This window comes from Euwallacea similis, chromosome 13 (genome assembly GCF_039881205.1).
Source record: "Euwallacea similis isolate ESF13 chromosome 13, ESF131.1, whole genome shotgun sequence".
Classification (NCBI taxonomy): Eukaryota; Metazoa; Arthropoda; class Insecta; order Coleoptera; family Curculionidae; genus Euwallacea; species Euwallacea similis.
In genome coordinates, this window is record NC_089621.1 from 46,996 (window position 1) to 62,774 (window position 15,779).

Genomic DNA, 15,779 nt, shown 5'->3' on the forward strand with positions numbered 1-15,779 from the left:
TTTTGAGGTTTGTAGGATCGATAACCATTTTTTTAAGGACTTTCCTGACATACCAACCAAGGTCCCAACTTCATCGGCAATGCTTTCGCTGCAAAGAGTGGAATTTTCATTCGCCATACTGATCTGGATCTGTGTGAACTCGACGTCTTCATCCAGCTCAACAGGACTCTGATGTGCGCTTGGTGAAACACATCCCAATATCTCAAAATTATTAACAATTAAATACAATTAATAACAAATTAAATGTAATATCGACAACGAAGGAATTGGTCTATTTTCTTCCCGAAACATTTCCGAAAAAGATTGCCTAATTTGGCGATAAGTTTGACTTTGGTAATATTATTTAATGATTTGAACTTTTTCGGAAACATTATAAGTAGTCGGCATTTTTAAAATAAATTTTTCGTTGCTATTCAGAGAAAAATATCTTACCGTTTCTCTATCTTCGATAGTTCGAAGTAAAATAACTGCCGGTGACCGGCTCCGTTGGGCTTGGAGCATTATAGTAGGAAAAAATTTGGCGTCAGTCAATTCGACTGGTTTTTCTCGTGTTCGATTGGCCCGGAACAGTACGGTATAATCAAGTTACCACCTACTTTTTATCTTCTATTTCTCTTGTGTAAAATCTTACAGCTGGCTAGATATGAAATTTAAATTATCTCTTTGTATACAAGGTGTCTGTTTCTGTAGCTTAACCATGGTGATCTAAGAGAATATGGAAGGGTTATTATAAGAGATACGAAGTCGGTTAAATTGGGGCAAAGTTGCGTCTTAGGGAAGGTAAAAATATGCTGTTGAAAAACTTAAAATTTTTTCAAAGGTGGATGAGATTTTTGGGAAAAACTGAAATTTTAATTTTTAATTTTTATTTTTTTAGCGAAAACGGATAGAGTTGGACATTTTTAATCAATATATTATTAGGACATTTTTTCATGAAGAATTTGAAAAGGTTATCAGAATTTTCAAGGCATCTTTGTTTAAAAGTTACACCACCCAACTTTGTTATTTTTTATATCTGCCATATTGGATTTTTCCATTTTTGGATTGAGCTCTTTTTTCTATTTTAAATGATATGCGACACGATTCAGATTAAAATTAAAGAGGAAAATGAAGAAAAAAATGAATTTGCATAGTGTGCCATGGAATCAATATGACGGAAACGTGACTTTAGCATGAACTATTAAAATTAAAATTAGATGCTGACTATTGTCGATAATTTAACAAAATTTGTTTAGGCCTACATTATAAATGACAAAACTTCAGAAACAATAATTGAGGGGGTCAGAAGCCAAGGGGTCCAAGTAACAAAATAAAAGTTTTGTTTTGATTTCAAGTTTTTGTTCATTAAAAATTGTTAGGTAAAATTTTATTATTCTTTTTTATTAAATATGGCAATTTTAGTGTTTCAAAATGCTTTCCATGTATTCTGTGTTTGGTCCAAATTTGGCGCGTGTACGTGATTGAGTCGACTCACCCCTTTCGATACGATAACCGTGAACTACGTAGATCGTGGACTGGATTGATCGATTATGAAGGACCACCCTGAGTTCGCAGTCTCAGAGACACTGTTTTCGCGTATAAAAGAAACTAAACCTTCTTAACCCTGCGGCGGTCGCGTCTTTAAAAATCACGTGAGCGGTCGCGCTGCGGTATTCTATGCTGCTTACGCATCAATTTGAATTTCACTCGAAATATAGCCTTTAATCATGGAATGTATAAGCATATGAAAATAAACACATTTCATTTATAATTAGTGATAATAGTTATTAAACTTATAAAAAGAATTTATTAAACATAATATAAAACAAGATGTCTGAAATTTTACAAATATATAATATAATATTCTCATAAAATAAAAAAATAAAAATAACATTCTCTTTCAGTCAAATAAAACTTAAATTAAAACATAAAATCAATATAATAAAATAATAATATAAATAATATAATAAAATATCAATATAAATAGTAATATCAATATAAAAAAAAAACGAATTAATCTTCGTCCATCGTTGAATATAGGCACGTATGACATTGGACAGATTTTTCACAGTGAGATTTACAAACAAATCTTTGACATTGACTACAACTAACAGTAGTTTTATTATTTTTATGTGCACTGCATACATGACAGCGACCGCTACGTGTCTGGTTTTGGACAACCGGAACTTCACCAAGATTGCTGTGGTTAGATAGAAATTCTTTGATATCTCTTGGAAGTGTTTGAATCTGTGCGCGTTTCTTGAGATGATTGTCCATGAGTCCTAATCCTAAATTTGTAAGATACTTCCTTCTTTTTGGTGGCAAATCTTTACATTTGATGTCATTGAATATAACTTCAGAATTAATGCCGGCAATATCCAATATTCGAAAAAAAATTGCAAGAGGCCACTGTCTGGTGATCCTTTAAGTTGAATAAGTAGCACATTTTTGGTCGACAGTATCGACGCCACATTTTGTTTTGTTGTAATGCAGTATTATTTCTGGTTTGTTTGTAACCTCATCGATTTCGTCATGATCGTGCATGGTCGAAAGCAAAATCACAGCTTTATTTATTTTATTTATATACGAGACTAAACATTTGTGAAATTGGAACCCAAATAGAGAAGAACCAATTGCCCTTGTTTTGTGAGGTAAAAATTCAGGTGGAATCTCCCTTTTGTTCTTTTTCATTGTACCGGTAAGAGTGAGTCCATTTTCTAATAGATACTCCGCTAAACCATAACTAGTATAGTAATTGTCAATAGTTAGGTTCCTATTGGTGTTTCGTAGTGGTTCTACTAGTCTCTGAACAATGTCGAATGGCTTATTTGAAGCTTTGTAAGGTCCCTCCCGTTGTGCTCCACAATATATTTCGAATTTCCAAGTGTAATAAGTTCTACTATCACAGAGGGCATATAGTTTTATTCCATATTTTGCTGGTTTCTGTGGCATATACTGGACAAAACCACATCTCCCTCGAAATGGATGCAGCATTTCGTCTATTGTAATAAACTCTCCCAAAACATAATTTGTCATACAATTCGTCATAAAGTCTTCATATGTCGTTCTAATTGCTGCTAATTTATCAATCTTTTCACGATCTTTTCTTGTTCGAATATCGTCAAAGCGCAGGGCACGAAGTATGAACAAGAAACGTTTATAACTAAACGCAGCCCGCAACAATATCATTCCGGTTCCATCTTTAGCCCAAAGTTCTTCTACGTTGACGTGGCTCCCTTTTTTTACAGATATTATATAAAGCACTCCGAACAATGCAATAATTTCGTCGAAAGAAGTTGATTGGCAGTCTCTGTCTCTCTGGTATGCAGCTTTTGCACGTTTATTTTCTATATATATATATATATATACAGGGTGTCCCAGATAAGGATGAACAGCATGGGGATCTCGGAAACGGTAATAGATACAAAATGGTTTAAATTGGGAAAAAGTTAGGCAATTTAAAGCAAATTAATAATCTGTTTTTATATCGACGAAATTCCGAATGGTTACGAAGATATCCGGAAAAAAACGAATTTGGCGGTTTTCGTTTTTTGCAAATAACTCTTATACGGTTATAGTTAGAGGAATAAAAGTTTTACATTATTAAAGCACTTTTTTGAGAACTGTTTAGCAGTGTTGCCAGTTTTCTTGTTACATTCTTACTTTCGGAGAAAAATGAGTAAACTTTTGATTTTCATATGGGCGTGATATCAATTATTTATATTTTCAAAATCGTCATAAAATTCCCTTTTCAGCCATGCATTACATTTAATATTTTTCTCAGAAACTCTATGAGTTATAGCCATTAAAGCATTTTTTGATAAGTAGGCCATGATTTTGACTTATAGTAATGGTGCACATTAAATAAATGAATGCTGTGGAAACGTCAACATTTGATTCGATCCAAGTTTAGCCGCATTGTTGTTATTAAATACATAATTTGAAACAATTATTTTTTTAATTTTAGGGTGATACCAGTAATATATTTATACTTTTAAATAATGTTGACGTTTCCACAGCATTCATTTATTTAATGTGCACCATTACTATAAGTCAAAATCATGGCCTACTTATCAAAAAATGCTTTAATGGCTATAACTCATAGAGTTTCTGAGAAAAATATTAAATGTAATGCATGGCTGAAAAGGGAATTTTATGACGATTTTGAAAATATAAATAATTGATATCACGCCCATATGAAAATCAAAAGTTTACTCATTTTTCTCCGAAAGTAAGGATGTAACAAGAAAACTGGCAACACTGCTAAACAGTTCTCAAAAAAGTGCTTTAATAATGTAAAACTTTTATTCCTCTAACTATAACCGTATAAGAGTTATTTGCAAAAAACGAAAACCGCCAAATTCGTTTTTTTCCGGATATCTTCGTAACCATTCGGAATTTCGTCGATATAAAAACAGATTATTAATTTGCTTTAAATTGCCCAACTTTTTCCCAATTTAAACCATTTTGTATCTATTACCGTTTCCAAGATCCCCATGCTGTTCATCCTTATCTGGGACACCCTGTATATATATATATATATATATATATATATATATATACCATATGTAGAGGGCTGGCCCAAGGACTATTTGAAGGACGACAAATACCTAAGTTAATGAGGTGTTGAATTTCTTGTTTTGCCAATTTAAGCTTTTCTGCTGAAAGGCGTCTAGGTTTGGAAGAAATAGGAAAACCTTCTGTGAAAATAGTGTGAGAGGTGCTATGTTTTAGTGATAAGGGAGTAGATGAGAATTTTGTAATTTCTGGAAATTGAACCAAAATGTCAAAATATTTGCATGAAGAAGGAATTGCATGAACTGATGATGTAGAAAGACAAGAAATTTTACCATTGTTTGTCAGATTAGTTGTGCTGTCGATAATTCGTTTACTGCCCAAATCTAGTATTATGTTAAAATAGTGGAGAAAATCAATTCCAATAATCGCATGATTTGTTTGTGCCACAATAAAATTCCATGTAAACGTTCTTCGGAGACCTAAACTAACTGTAAGAGTCTTGGTTCCGAAGGTGGAAATACATGTGTTGTTGGCCGCAAATAAGGTGTATTGAGATTGATTTTGTTGTATTTGAAAAGATTTGGGTAACAACGAAACATCAGAACCAGTATCTATAAGGAAATGAATACCAGTTAAAGGGTCTTTGATAACTAACCTGTGACTAATTATATTAATGTTTTTTTGTCTATCTTCGTTGGTGTTCGTGGAGATCTTCACTTGGCAGTCCTTTGTACCCGCGCCGTCTGCTGCCCAGGACGACGCGATCGTTAGTTTTCCTTCTTGTAATCACAAGGAGACACACACTTGCGAGCTTTTTCTTGGTAATTTTGATGGTACCAGCACCATGAAGAATTTTGACGATCTCTGCTGGGTGAATTGCGTCGAAATTTAGAAGATCTTAATTTCGAATGGGATCTGATTTGCCTCTCTAATTTATCCAAACGTTTAGTGATGTGTTTGAATTCTTCTGAAGATGTATTTTTGTTGATTTCTGTGGGACTGCTTGTGCATATCTCTGATTTGATTTGGGAAACTTGGGAAAACTCTATATCAGCAATTTTATCTGCTATATTCGCCACTTCTGATAATGGCAAGGAACATGCCGTTAAAATGGTCTGCATATTGTGAGGTAATCTCTGCATCCAAAGGGTTTTCAACATCTCTTCTTGAAGTGAAGAGCCTCCCAAACTGTTCATTTCAGATAGAAGTATGGAAGGCTTTTTGTCTCCAAGTTGAAGTTGCGAAAAAAGTTTCTTATACTTTTTTTCTTGTGATTCTACGAGGGCATCCAATACCTTTTGACGAAGGGTTTGGAACTTGTTGTTCATGGGAGGTTTAATAATTAGATCTCTAACACAAATCAAACTTTCTGTGTCCATAATTCCGATAGTAGTGTGGAATTTCAAGTCGTCTGAAGTCACTCCATTGATAAAAAATTGTGATTCCAATTGAGAAAACCACAATTCTGGATCTGTTCTACTAAATGGTGGAGCTTTAATGAAGATTCTAGCTTCTTGATCCATAGAGGGCTCGATGACGTTAGCTTCTGGCTGGATGGTTCTAGAACGTGGCATGATTGGATGAGATAGCTTGTGTTCTAGAGGGTTGATGCGTTGAGTTCGGAATCGGGGTCACCAATTGTCCTTGTGTGGTTAAAAGATGTTGATGATCGCGAATGTTGTAAGGAACTCTTTTATTTTAATCTTGACAACTACTTAAATAAACTAATTTGACAAAAAGTAACTATTCACAAAATACTCTAAAAAATAATAATAATTGGTGGTTTGCCAGACCTACCTATGACAACAACCAGATTATAATACACCTATAATGAACTAATTATTAATAACGTAAAACAGGTACTAACAATTAGCACCTGAACTAAATTACGTGCACCACATATATATATATTGGTACATAATACTATGTTATCTATAATATTTTTGTTCAAGAATAGAGAAAACGAGTCAATGGGACTTGAAATATTTCTTGCGGCACCTGTCGATCCTGAAGACACTTTGACAATATTTTTGGCACTCGTTTTAGTTATTCTCATTACAGGAGCACTTTTCCAAATCGTTTCTTAATCTTTACCAACATAAAAATGATCATCTTGGTAAGCCTGTAATAACGGCTCTATATCGTCCAAAGATTCATCAGAAAACTGCTCAGATTCACTATTATGCTCGACTTTTACAATAACTTCTTCTTCTCCGCTTTCACTGTCAAAGTCAACAATATCTTCATCGACATCCGAAAGATCTTGAGCAATATTTTGTAATTTCCCTTCAAATAAGGAGTTTGAAAGTTTTTTATACCTAAAATATCAAAAAGTTATTTTTAATATAAAATATTTTTAATAAAATCGTGAAATTAAGTTCAGTCATTTTTGAAAAGAAAAATATATTTCCTCAAAAAAATTACTAAAGCTAAAATAAAAGATATTTTAAAAAATTTACTTACATGACCGGTCGCGTTGTGGCACGGAGTACCGCAATTCCGCACTCACCACTTTAACGCCTAAAAGCATACTATCACATAGCATAAAAATAAAGTTGGAAAATGACAGACAATGCAAAATATAACCATTTGTGAATACCCATATGTCGCTGTGCGTGGACCTAATAGATTGGGGAAAAACCGAACTTATTTAAAATTGCGGCACGAGGTGCCGCTGCGCGACCGCCGCAGGGTTAACTTAACAAAGGTTTATTGGTAACATTAACAACTATACAATATCGAGAAATGCGTTATTTAAATAATGTTGACGAGAATCTAGCGCGTACGAGTCCGTGATGAAGTAGCGAGAAAAGAGAGCTTCTTCAGTTTCGCACCCTTCTTAAGTATTGATACGGAGGTGTAACACCCATAGACGTACCCCCGATAAGGCCCCATTAGCGGCTTCTAGGCTACCTTGTCGCGTTAAAACGTAGCATTTAGAGGCACGATCACTGGGCTTTTATTGGAGCCCAGCCATTGTATTCGTTTGGCGGTACCTTTAATTTAGATTCGCGATGTTAGTCCGACAAAGAATAGTGCTGGAAATCCCAATCATAAAATAACTTCCCTCAACCGAAGATGGGTGTTAAGCGCTGGGAATTCCAACAGTATTACCCAATGGCTGGGGTTATCCATGGGCGTAACATCAGTTTCTTACTCACTTCGAACATTTAAACTAATAAATAACCCAACCATAATCCGTGATAAAACAATATGTCGCAAGTCCTAACACCCTGTATCCAGAAGATTGTGGGAAACTCGCACAAATGTTTGTCGAGCTGGAAGTTTTCTTTCTGGATAAGGATTACCGTAGTAAATGCGCCTAACTTCTTCAGAATTTTGTAATTCCTCTACATAGATCAAAAGCATGTCATGATGATACTCGCCTACAGAATACATTGTCACTTAGGTACTGTTAATAAATTCACTTAAAGCTCGCCCAAATTAACTTTGCGAATAATCTGTTACGTGTACCGACAAAAGATGCATTCAACGAGACCAAAATCACACTAAAATATTAAAAGTATGGAAGGATATACAGTCCGTGACAAATTTGAAAAATAAGGGTGGTTTTTGTCTTGTCCCTTCTTGATGGTCACTAGTGAGCTCCACATGTCCATGGCGCCAGGCATCTTTGCCCAGGATCATATGTCACATAAAATGGGATAAAGTGCAGATGGTTACATAACTCATGTACTATTGAGGTACTAAGTCAATCTGTTTACTGCGCATTCCAATGCCTTATCACTTTACCCGCAACGTGGGTGAGCGACCCTCATAAGGGCCATAAAAAACAACCATAACGAAAATAAATTTCTCTTTCTCGGTAACGTTCAGTGCGGCGTTGCCACTTACGTTTTTTTTTACCGCTTAAGTTATTAATTAAGTTTTCAATTGCTTTTAGCAATGTTATTGTTGAATAATTTTAAGTTTTTTTGTTACACGTCAAACAACCAAAATGTGTCAAGTATATTTTTCCACATTTTATTCAAATTTTAAACCTTATTATAGCTTTTCGGTTACCAACTTTGACATTTTTTTTTTTTAAACTATTAGATTTTCGACCCTTGTTGTAAGGAACTTTTTTGTTCAAAATGATGTTCTTAATCACTGGTTAAATTTACGAAAGTTATTTCACTAACACCCTGTATACAAGGTGTCCCGTATCGTTATGTTCATATTTTGGAAATGTAAAGTACACTTCTTTTCGAGTAAAAAAAACGCAAAACTTGTATATCCATTTTTATTTGTTTCAAAGTTACACGCCTATGAATTATTGGCAGATAATAACTAATAAAAACTCATCTTAAAGAAAACCTATTGCATTTTTTGCACAAAAAACATTAAAAATGGATTTATGACGAACAAGGCTGTTACTTCTTTCAGTAAATGCTGAAACATTAATGTAAAATAAACTAAAATAAACAAATTTTTCAAATTTCTGCTAAGGTTGCTTTTTTGAATTAAGAATTATTGACATACAGTTGTCATAAGTTAAGTGTAAACGTTTTCTTTGTTCAAAATGCCGGTATTTAATAACTGCTTGACGTGCACTGCCGTTAAAATAGCCATACACAAAATGCATGTCGGCATACTCTTTAGAAGAAAATCGGTAAGGCATTTTGAACAAAGAAAACGTTTACACTTAACTTATGACAACTGTATGTCAATAATTCTTAATTCAAAAAAGCAACCTTAGCAGAAATTTGAAAAATTTGTTTATTTTAGTTTATTTTACATTAATGTTTCAGCATTTACTGAAAGAAGTAACAGCCTTGTTCGTCATAAATCCATTTTTAATGTTTTTTGTGCAAAAAATGCAATAGGTTTTCTTTAAGATGAGTTTTTATTAGTTATTATCTGCCAATAATTCATAGGCGTGTAACTTTGAAACAAATAAAAATGGATATACAAGTTTTGCGTTTTTTTTACTCGAAAAGAAGTGTACTTTACATTTCCAAAATATGAACATAACGATACGGGACACCTTGTATATAATCTTTATTTCGTTAGAAACAGGCTATCGACCGATTGGTCTTTTTGCCTATGTTACAATATCTATAATATATACTATATGATATAATTATATGTATCTATTTCACAGTGTTATTCTTGAAATGCTTCGGTCAGGGAGCGGTGTTAGGAGTAGTAGGAGAAGGTGAACCTTTTTTTCCTTTTTTTTTTTTTAGTTGGAGTAATGCTCCAACAAGGTTGTAGGAGGGGAGAGATATCGGGATTGTTTCGACTGTCTTGCTATGCAAAGCGGGTTAAGTATCGTCCAATTGATAGGATTGTTTTTCCATTTAGTTTGTAGTTGTAATAGTCTTTTCGTAATTTTAGTCATTTGTGTTCGTTCGTATAGGAGTTCGTTGGGCGGGTTGTGTAGGGAGTTCCTGAGGTGTCTGATCTTTGTTATTAGTCTCAGTGCAATTTATACTGTTGTTTGTATATGTTTTTTTGTCTTGATTGAAGCATTTGCCCTCAGTGTGTGTCCATATTTTAGTAGTGGTCTGCAAATTGATTTGTATATCTTAACAGCGGTTTTGGTGGCGATTCCTTTGTCTTGGTGCGTGAGTGTTCTGAAGTGCTTTATCCTTTTAGTGATTTCTGTTCTTACGTTTTGTACATGTTTTGTAAATTTTAATTTTTGGTCTAGTGTTATTCCTAGGTATTTTATGTTTTGTTTTGATATCGTTGTGTGACCATTTGTTATAATTGTAGGGGAATTTTCTTTAATATGGCGGTATGTCAATAATAGCTGGTTTTTCGTGGCATTTGGTGTTAGTCTCCATTTGTAGAACCATTTCATAGTGTCGTTCGTTAATGTCTGAAGTTTTTCGACGGCTTTCTTTGTCGTTCTGTCGTGTACCACAAGCACTGTGTCGTCGGCGTATTGTAGTATGTACGCTTTGTGGTCTATGTGTTTTTTGTCATGTAAGTTGTGATTGTATATATCTTGGTATACATTATATAGGAATGATAAGAACGGGAACCCCTGAGGGAGTCCTTCTTCGGGGGAGAAGGGGAAAGATAGAGTATCGTCGATTTGTACTTCCAGTTGTCAGTTTTCAAGCAGGTTTTTGATGATAAGAATTAGGTATTTTGGTGTTTGAACTTGGTATAGTTTGTATAATAGACCCCTATGCCAGACGCTGTCGAAGACCTTGTTGATGTCTATAAATAGGCTTAATGTCTTGTCTCCGTTTAGATGTGTTGTCTGTATGTTGTTCGTCAAGACAAACATTGGGTGAATCGTTGAGTGTTTGCGTTTGAATCCAAATTGATATATAGGTATATGTTGTCCAATTAGTTCCTGTAATCTATTTTTTAATATCTGTTCAAAGAGTTTGCTTAGTACCGGGAGTAAAGTTATGGGTCTGTAATTTCGTATTTGTGAATTGTCCATTTCCTTTTTCGGGATTGGCACTATTATGCCACTCTTCCATGTTTCTGGAATTGTGTGGTATTCCATACATTTGTTTAGTTGGTTAAGTATCGTTTCATGTGTTTCTGGGGTTAGACATTTTAAGATTTTACTTTTTATTTTGTCTTTTCCCGGTACCGTATTTTTCATATGTTCTAGTGCATCATTGTATTCGGCGCGTGTAATTACTTTGTATGTGCATTCCGATGTATTGTTAACGTAGTCGTGATACCAGTTGTTCACCATACTCCAGTTGTCTTCATCATAATTAGGGTTGGAGGAGACGCCAAAGGTTCCCTGAAAATGTCTGGCGAATGCATCGGCCTTGTCTTTGTCCGTGCGCAGTTCTGTCCCGTTCTCGTTGATTGTACTGATAATATTTGCTTTTTTATAACGTGATATTAAAAAAAAAATTTCCAGGACGATTTCCCTTGATCGTTCTCGATTTCCTGGCATGCTTCTAACCATTTGTCTTCTTTGTATTGTCCTATCAGGGTTTTTATATTCCTATTGAGATTGTTGAGTTTTGCCTTTAGTTCATCTTGTTGTGTGCGTGTGTATAGCCGATATAATTCTTTTTTACATTTAATCAGTCTTAGAATGAATTTGGGTAATGTGTGTTGGTAAAAGCAGTTCTTTATTCGGGATGTAAATGTTTCTATTGCTGATGAGAGTTGTTGTATGTTTTCTAGGGAGGTGGAGTGTGTCTGTATATAGTCGTGTATGTGGCGTCTTACTTTGTCAGTGTCAGTTTGGTCTAAGTTTAGTTTTTCATTCTTATGTTTCAAAGACATATATGACTTACATCGTAGATCGATTTCAAAGGTCACCGCCAAATGATCCGATCCGAATTCGTTGGTCAATTCTAAATTTTTTATGTTCTTTGTCAGATTCCTTGTATGTAGTAAAACATCGGGTGTTGAGTCTGGGTTCTGGGGCATCAGATATGTTGGAGGTGTATGCTGCCTTATAAAGTCCGAGTTCTCTAAAAATATTTTTAGTTGTTTTGTTTTGTTTTTGTTAAGGTTGAAGTCTCCGATGATAATTGCGTATTTGTATAAACATGCCTTAGTCAGTATATTTTGTTCTATGTCCGAGGATGGGTGTATGTATGCCAAGAAGACATGAATTTTGTCGTCTAAATAGGGAATGGTAAAATGCAGGCATCCGTTCATGCGGTTGTTTAGAGAGGGCAGGTTTGCCTTACCCAGTTTTACTGTTGGCTTAAACAATACTGTCGCACCACCTCTGGCATTGTTTATAGTCTGTCCGTGTTTGCATATGTACGTCCATCCTCTGTATGTCGGGGTCTGTCCTAGTTTGGTTTTGGTTTCTACAAACATACATCTGTCAGTGCTATTACGCTCAATATAGTTGTAGATCAGATGTTTCTTGTGGTTTAGTCCATTGATGTTAGTGTAAAGTAGTTTTAAAGTGAATGTTCTGCTTTTGTAACTGTTTGTCTTAGTTGATCTTGATGGAGTTTGGTATGAGAGCTCGTATTAGGCATAAGCATATCGATCATTAATATATATGTCGGAGTAACTTGAGAAGTATTCTCCATTTTTTTGTATTTTGTATATTGCTTTTTTTATTAACGGAAAAAGAAAGATAGAAGAGACAGACAAACCAGTTCACTATTCCACGACCGCTCTTCTTCCCATCAATCTATTAACTACCCGTTCTTTGTCCCTCTTGTCTTAACTTTCCCAGTTCTGGTGAGTCCTTCAGAACCGTGGGAAAAGTACCTGCTAGTCCCTATTACAAAAGAACCAATAGTTTAGTGTCACCCAAATAATTAGCACACATGGCCACTTAAGCGTGCCGTGGCAATAGTGACCTCGTTCGACAGTGCTTTGTCTTCAGATGGCCCTGTCAGCCTGCTCTTCATCTTATTGTCTATCCTAATGTTACTTTTACACATTTTAAAAACTAATAAATCTCCGACATATATATATATATATATATATGGTTGCCGAAGAAGATGACCGAAGTATCACTATTAAAGTCTTCAATGAATTGTTTGCACATTATTTTTAATAATTCCTCTCTATTGATGTTACTTGTTTTATTCAGTTGGTGTTTATACAATATTTATTTATTATGTGGTCGTGCGTTGCAATAGGCGCGTGCACTCTGCTATTTTCCGTTATTGTTTTGAACACCTCGGCCGTTCTCTTATTAAGGCATTTGATTTTAACATTTGGAATACCATCTATTGGGGCTGTGGGTCTCTTTTGACATTTCACACTCCATGCCGCATGGTCCTCTACGTTGCAAGCGGTGCATTTTATGGGGAGTGGTAACTTGCAAGACATCGTTGTATGTGGTCCTTGGCACTTGTTGCATCTCATTGGCTGTTTGCAATCTTCCGTCCGGTGATCAAAGCGATTACATCGACTGCATGGGGCTGGGATGGGTGCTAGAGGCCTACTTTCCACGATCCTGAATACTCTACCCAAGAAGTGAACGGTACGGTTGTTCATTAGTTTTTCGTAGGTTGTTAAGTCTCCGGTAATTAATCTCATCATGAATGTTGTCGTACCTCTTTGCCTTGATATAATCCTTTTGCAGAACCTAACTAGGAGATTAAGTTTTTCCAGGTGTTTTAGAAACATTTCATCAGTGATATCCAAATCAACCCCTGTGGCTACTTCTGAGTACGAGGGAGATATCGGACGAATTGTCCTCGCTCCTTTTGTTGGATCATTATTATGGTGCTGCTTGAAGAATGCTACTTCTTTCTTCTCGATGAGCATTTTTAGTATTTGGTTGGTTTTGTTTTCATCGTTGGTTTTTACCAGGAAGCCTTCCTCCCGCTTAATGATAATGTCTTGATTGTTGGGATTAAGTTTTTCCCATTTAAGGGCGAACTCAACCCTTGTGGCGGTTGCGATAGTTGAAACCGCCGTAAAGGTGTATAGATATGATGTCTGTTGACTGCATGACGGGTGTTATGTACTTACTGTGATAACTGGTGTTGTCTGTTTAGTTGTAGGTTTTTTCATCAACGTTGGTTGTTCGAGTGCTGGTCGTTTTGTGTTACTTGTCGGGGATGTAGACGTAGTGGGGTTAGAGTTAGGTTTTCTACTCCATTTCCTCGTTCTTGGTTTTTGAAAGCCACCCCCCTGGGAAGCTTGATCCGATTCGGACTCTTGCGAGCTTCCAGGGTACATTTTCTTTTCAGAAGTCCCCTGTGTATTTCTACCGCGTGCTAAAGTTTTTTTTTAACTGTTTCTTCTGAATGCGTCGAGACAAATTGTTTATAAATTTTCGAACTGAACACGTCTTATTTATACCGAGGTTGATACGCAACTCCACAATACTTTTATTGCATTTTATATAACAATTTTAAAGATCTAATCTTTCTTGCGGTGAACACATTTTAAAATTGTCAACCACTTAACTGATAAGTTTAAAGTAATAAGTTGTAATTTAATGTTAGTTAGAAACTTTTTGTTTTGTGTTTTGTTTTTTGCTACATCCAACGTTTAGCCGCTGTTTCAGGGCTTACTTGATTGTGATAATAACGAATACCCAAAGATTATTAATAAAAAGTGATTTTTACAGTAAAATATTCCTATTTTGATATAGGAAGATGTATGTACAGCAAAGTTACAGGCAATTAAGTTGATCATCATTTCACAAAAAAAATATATAGGGGATTTTATTTGAAATAAGTAAGTTATTGACGTTTGAAATAATACAATTTTGGAGGCATATTTCCGGAGTTGTGAAAGGCTTTTTCTCAAATAAAAATAAGTCAAAACGTAACTTATTAAGTCCTTTAGTAGTTCCAGAAGACGGATTCCGAAATTGATAAGAGTTAGGACTGTTCGGACTTCTTGCATGTTGTAAATCATTGCCCATCTCCCGTTGTAAATCACGGCCAAGGAAAAGAATACCCTTTGTTGGAAAGGAGACACACGGGTCCACTTGTACCTTTTACAAGTGGACAACGGCTAGGAAACATGTGTGCTGCATATGGGGTGCAGATGACTAAGGATCAGGGAGACAGGCAATGGTGATATACAACAAGAGAGCAGAACACCCTTGGCAAGTGATCGAAACGGGCGCACGTGATATCCTTCGGGAATTTTTGTTATCACTGTCTTAGTTGTTATTTTCGTCACTTGTTAAAATAAATACGTTAAAATCCATCACCACTGAGCAGTTAATTCCTCACGCGTACGTCATTCACGACCTCAATTTACCACTGAGCATTTCGAGATGATATGAGGAGAGTCATCACTATATCCTACAAGGATACAGCATCCATTTCTGTAGGACCTTGCAGATGTTAAAGTTTTCAAATTTTCCAAAATAACTAGGAAATAATACATTTTAGACATAAGATACTTTACATAAAGCCGTCCTAAAATTTCATAAGAAATAGAAAAAAATTTTTGAAAATAGAGAGTTTCATTTAAAATAACGAAATTGATGTTTATGCCGCAAAAGTAACACTCCCTGTATACACGTATTAAATTATTATATAATAAAAGACCTTTAAAAATCATTGAACTTTTGGTAGGAAACTTTTTGACGTACCTTATATATGTTTCGAGATAAGGGAATAGAACATCTTATTTGGAACACCCTGTACATACAGGGTGTCTTATGACGAGAGGGTGATATTTGAAGAGATTATTATAGAGCCAATTTCCAATCAAAAAAGTTATATAATCAAAGGTCTGATTTTCAACTGTTACATATATTATATACATATTTGGTTTTTACTGTTTTCTTTATTTTTAACGATTTCATTTTATATTTATTAAAATTGTGACCATCCCATTCAACATAACAAAAAATCAGATAGATCGTCTGAAATAGCATAAAATTTGCTATCAGATAA

At 35.0% G+C, this 15,779-nt stretch overlaps 1 pseudogene; it reads right to left on the reverse strand.

Annotated features, from left to right (window-relative positions):
- Positions 1-2,403: 2,403 nt before the first annotated feature.
- On the reverse strand, positions 2,404-7,896 carry LOC136413177 (piggyBac transposable element-derived protein 4-like; annotated as a pseudogene).
- Positions 7,897-15,779: the final 7,883 nt, after the last annotated feature.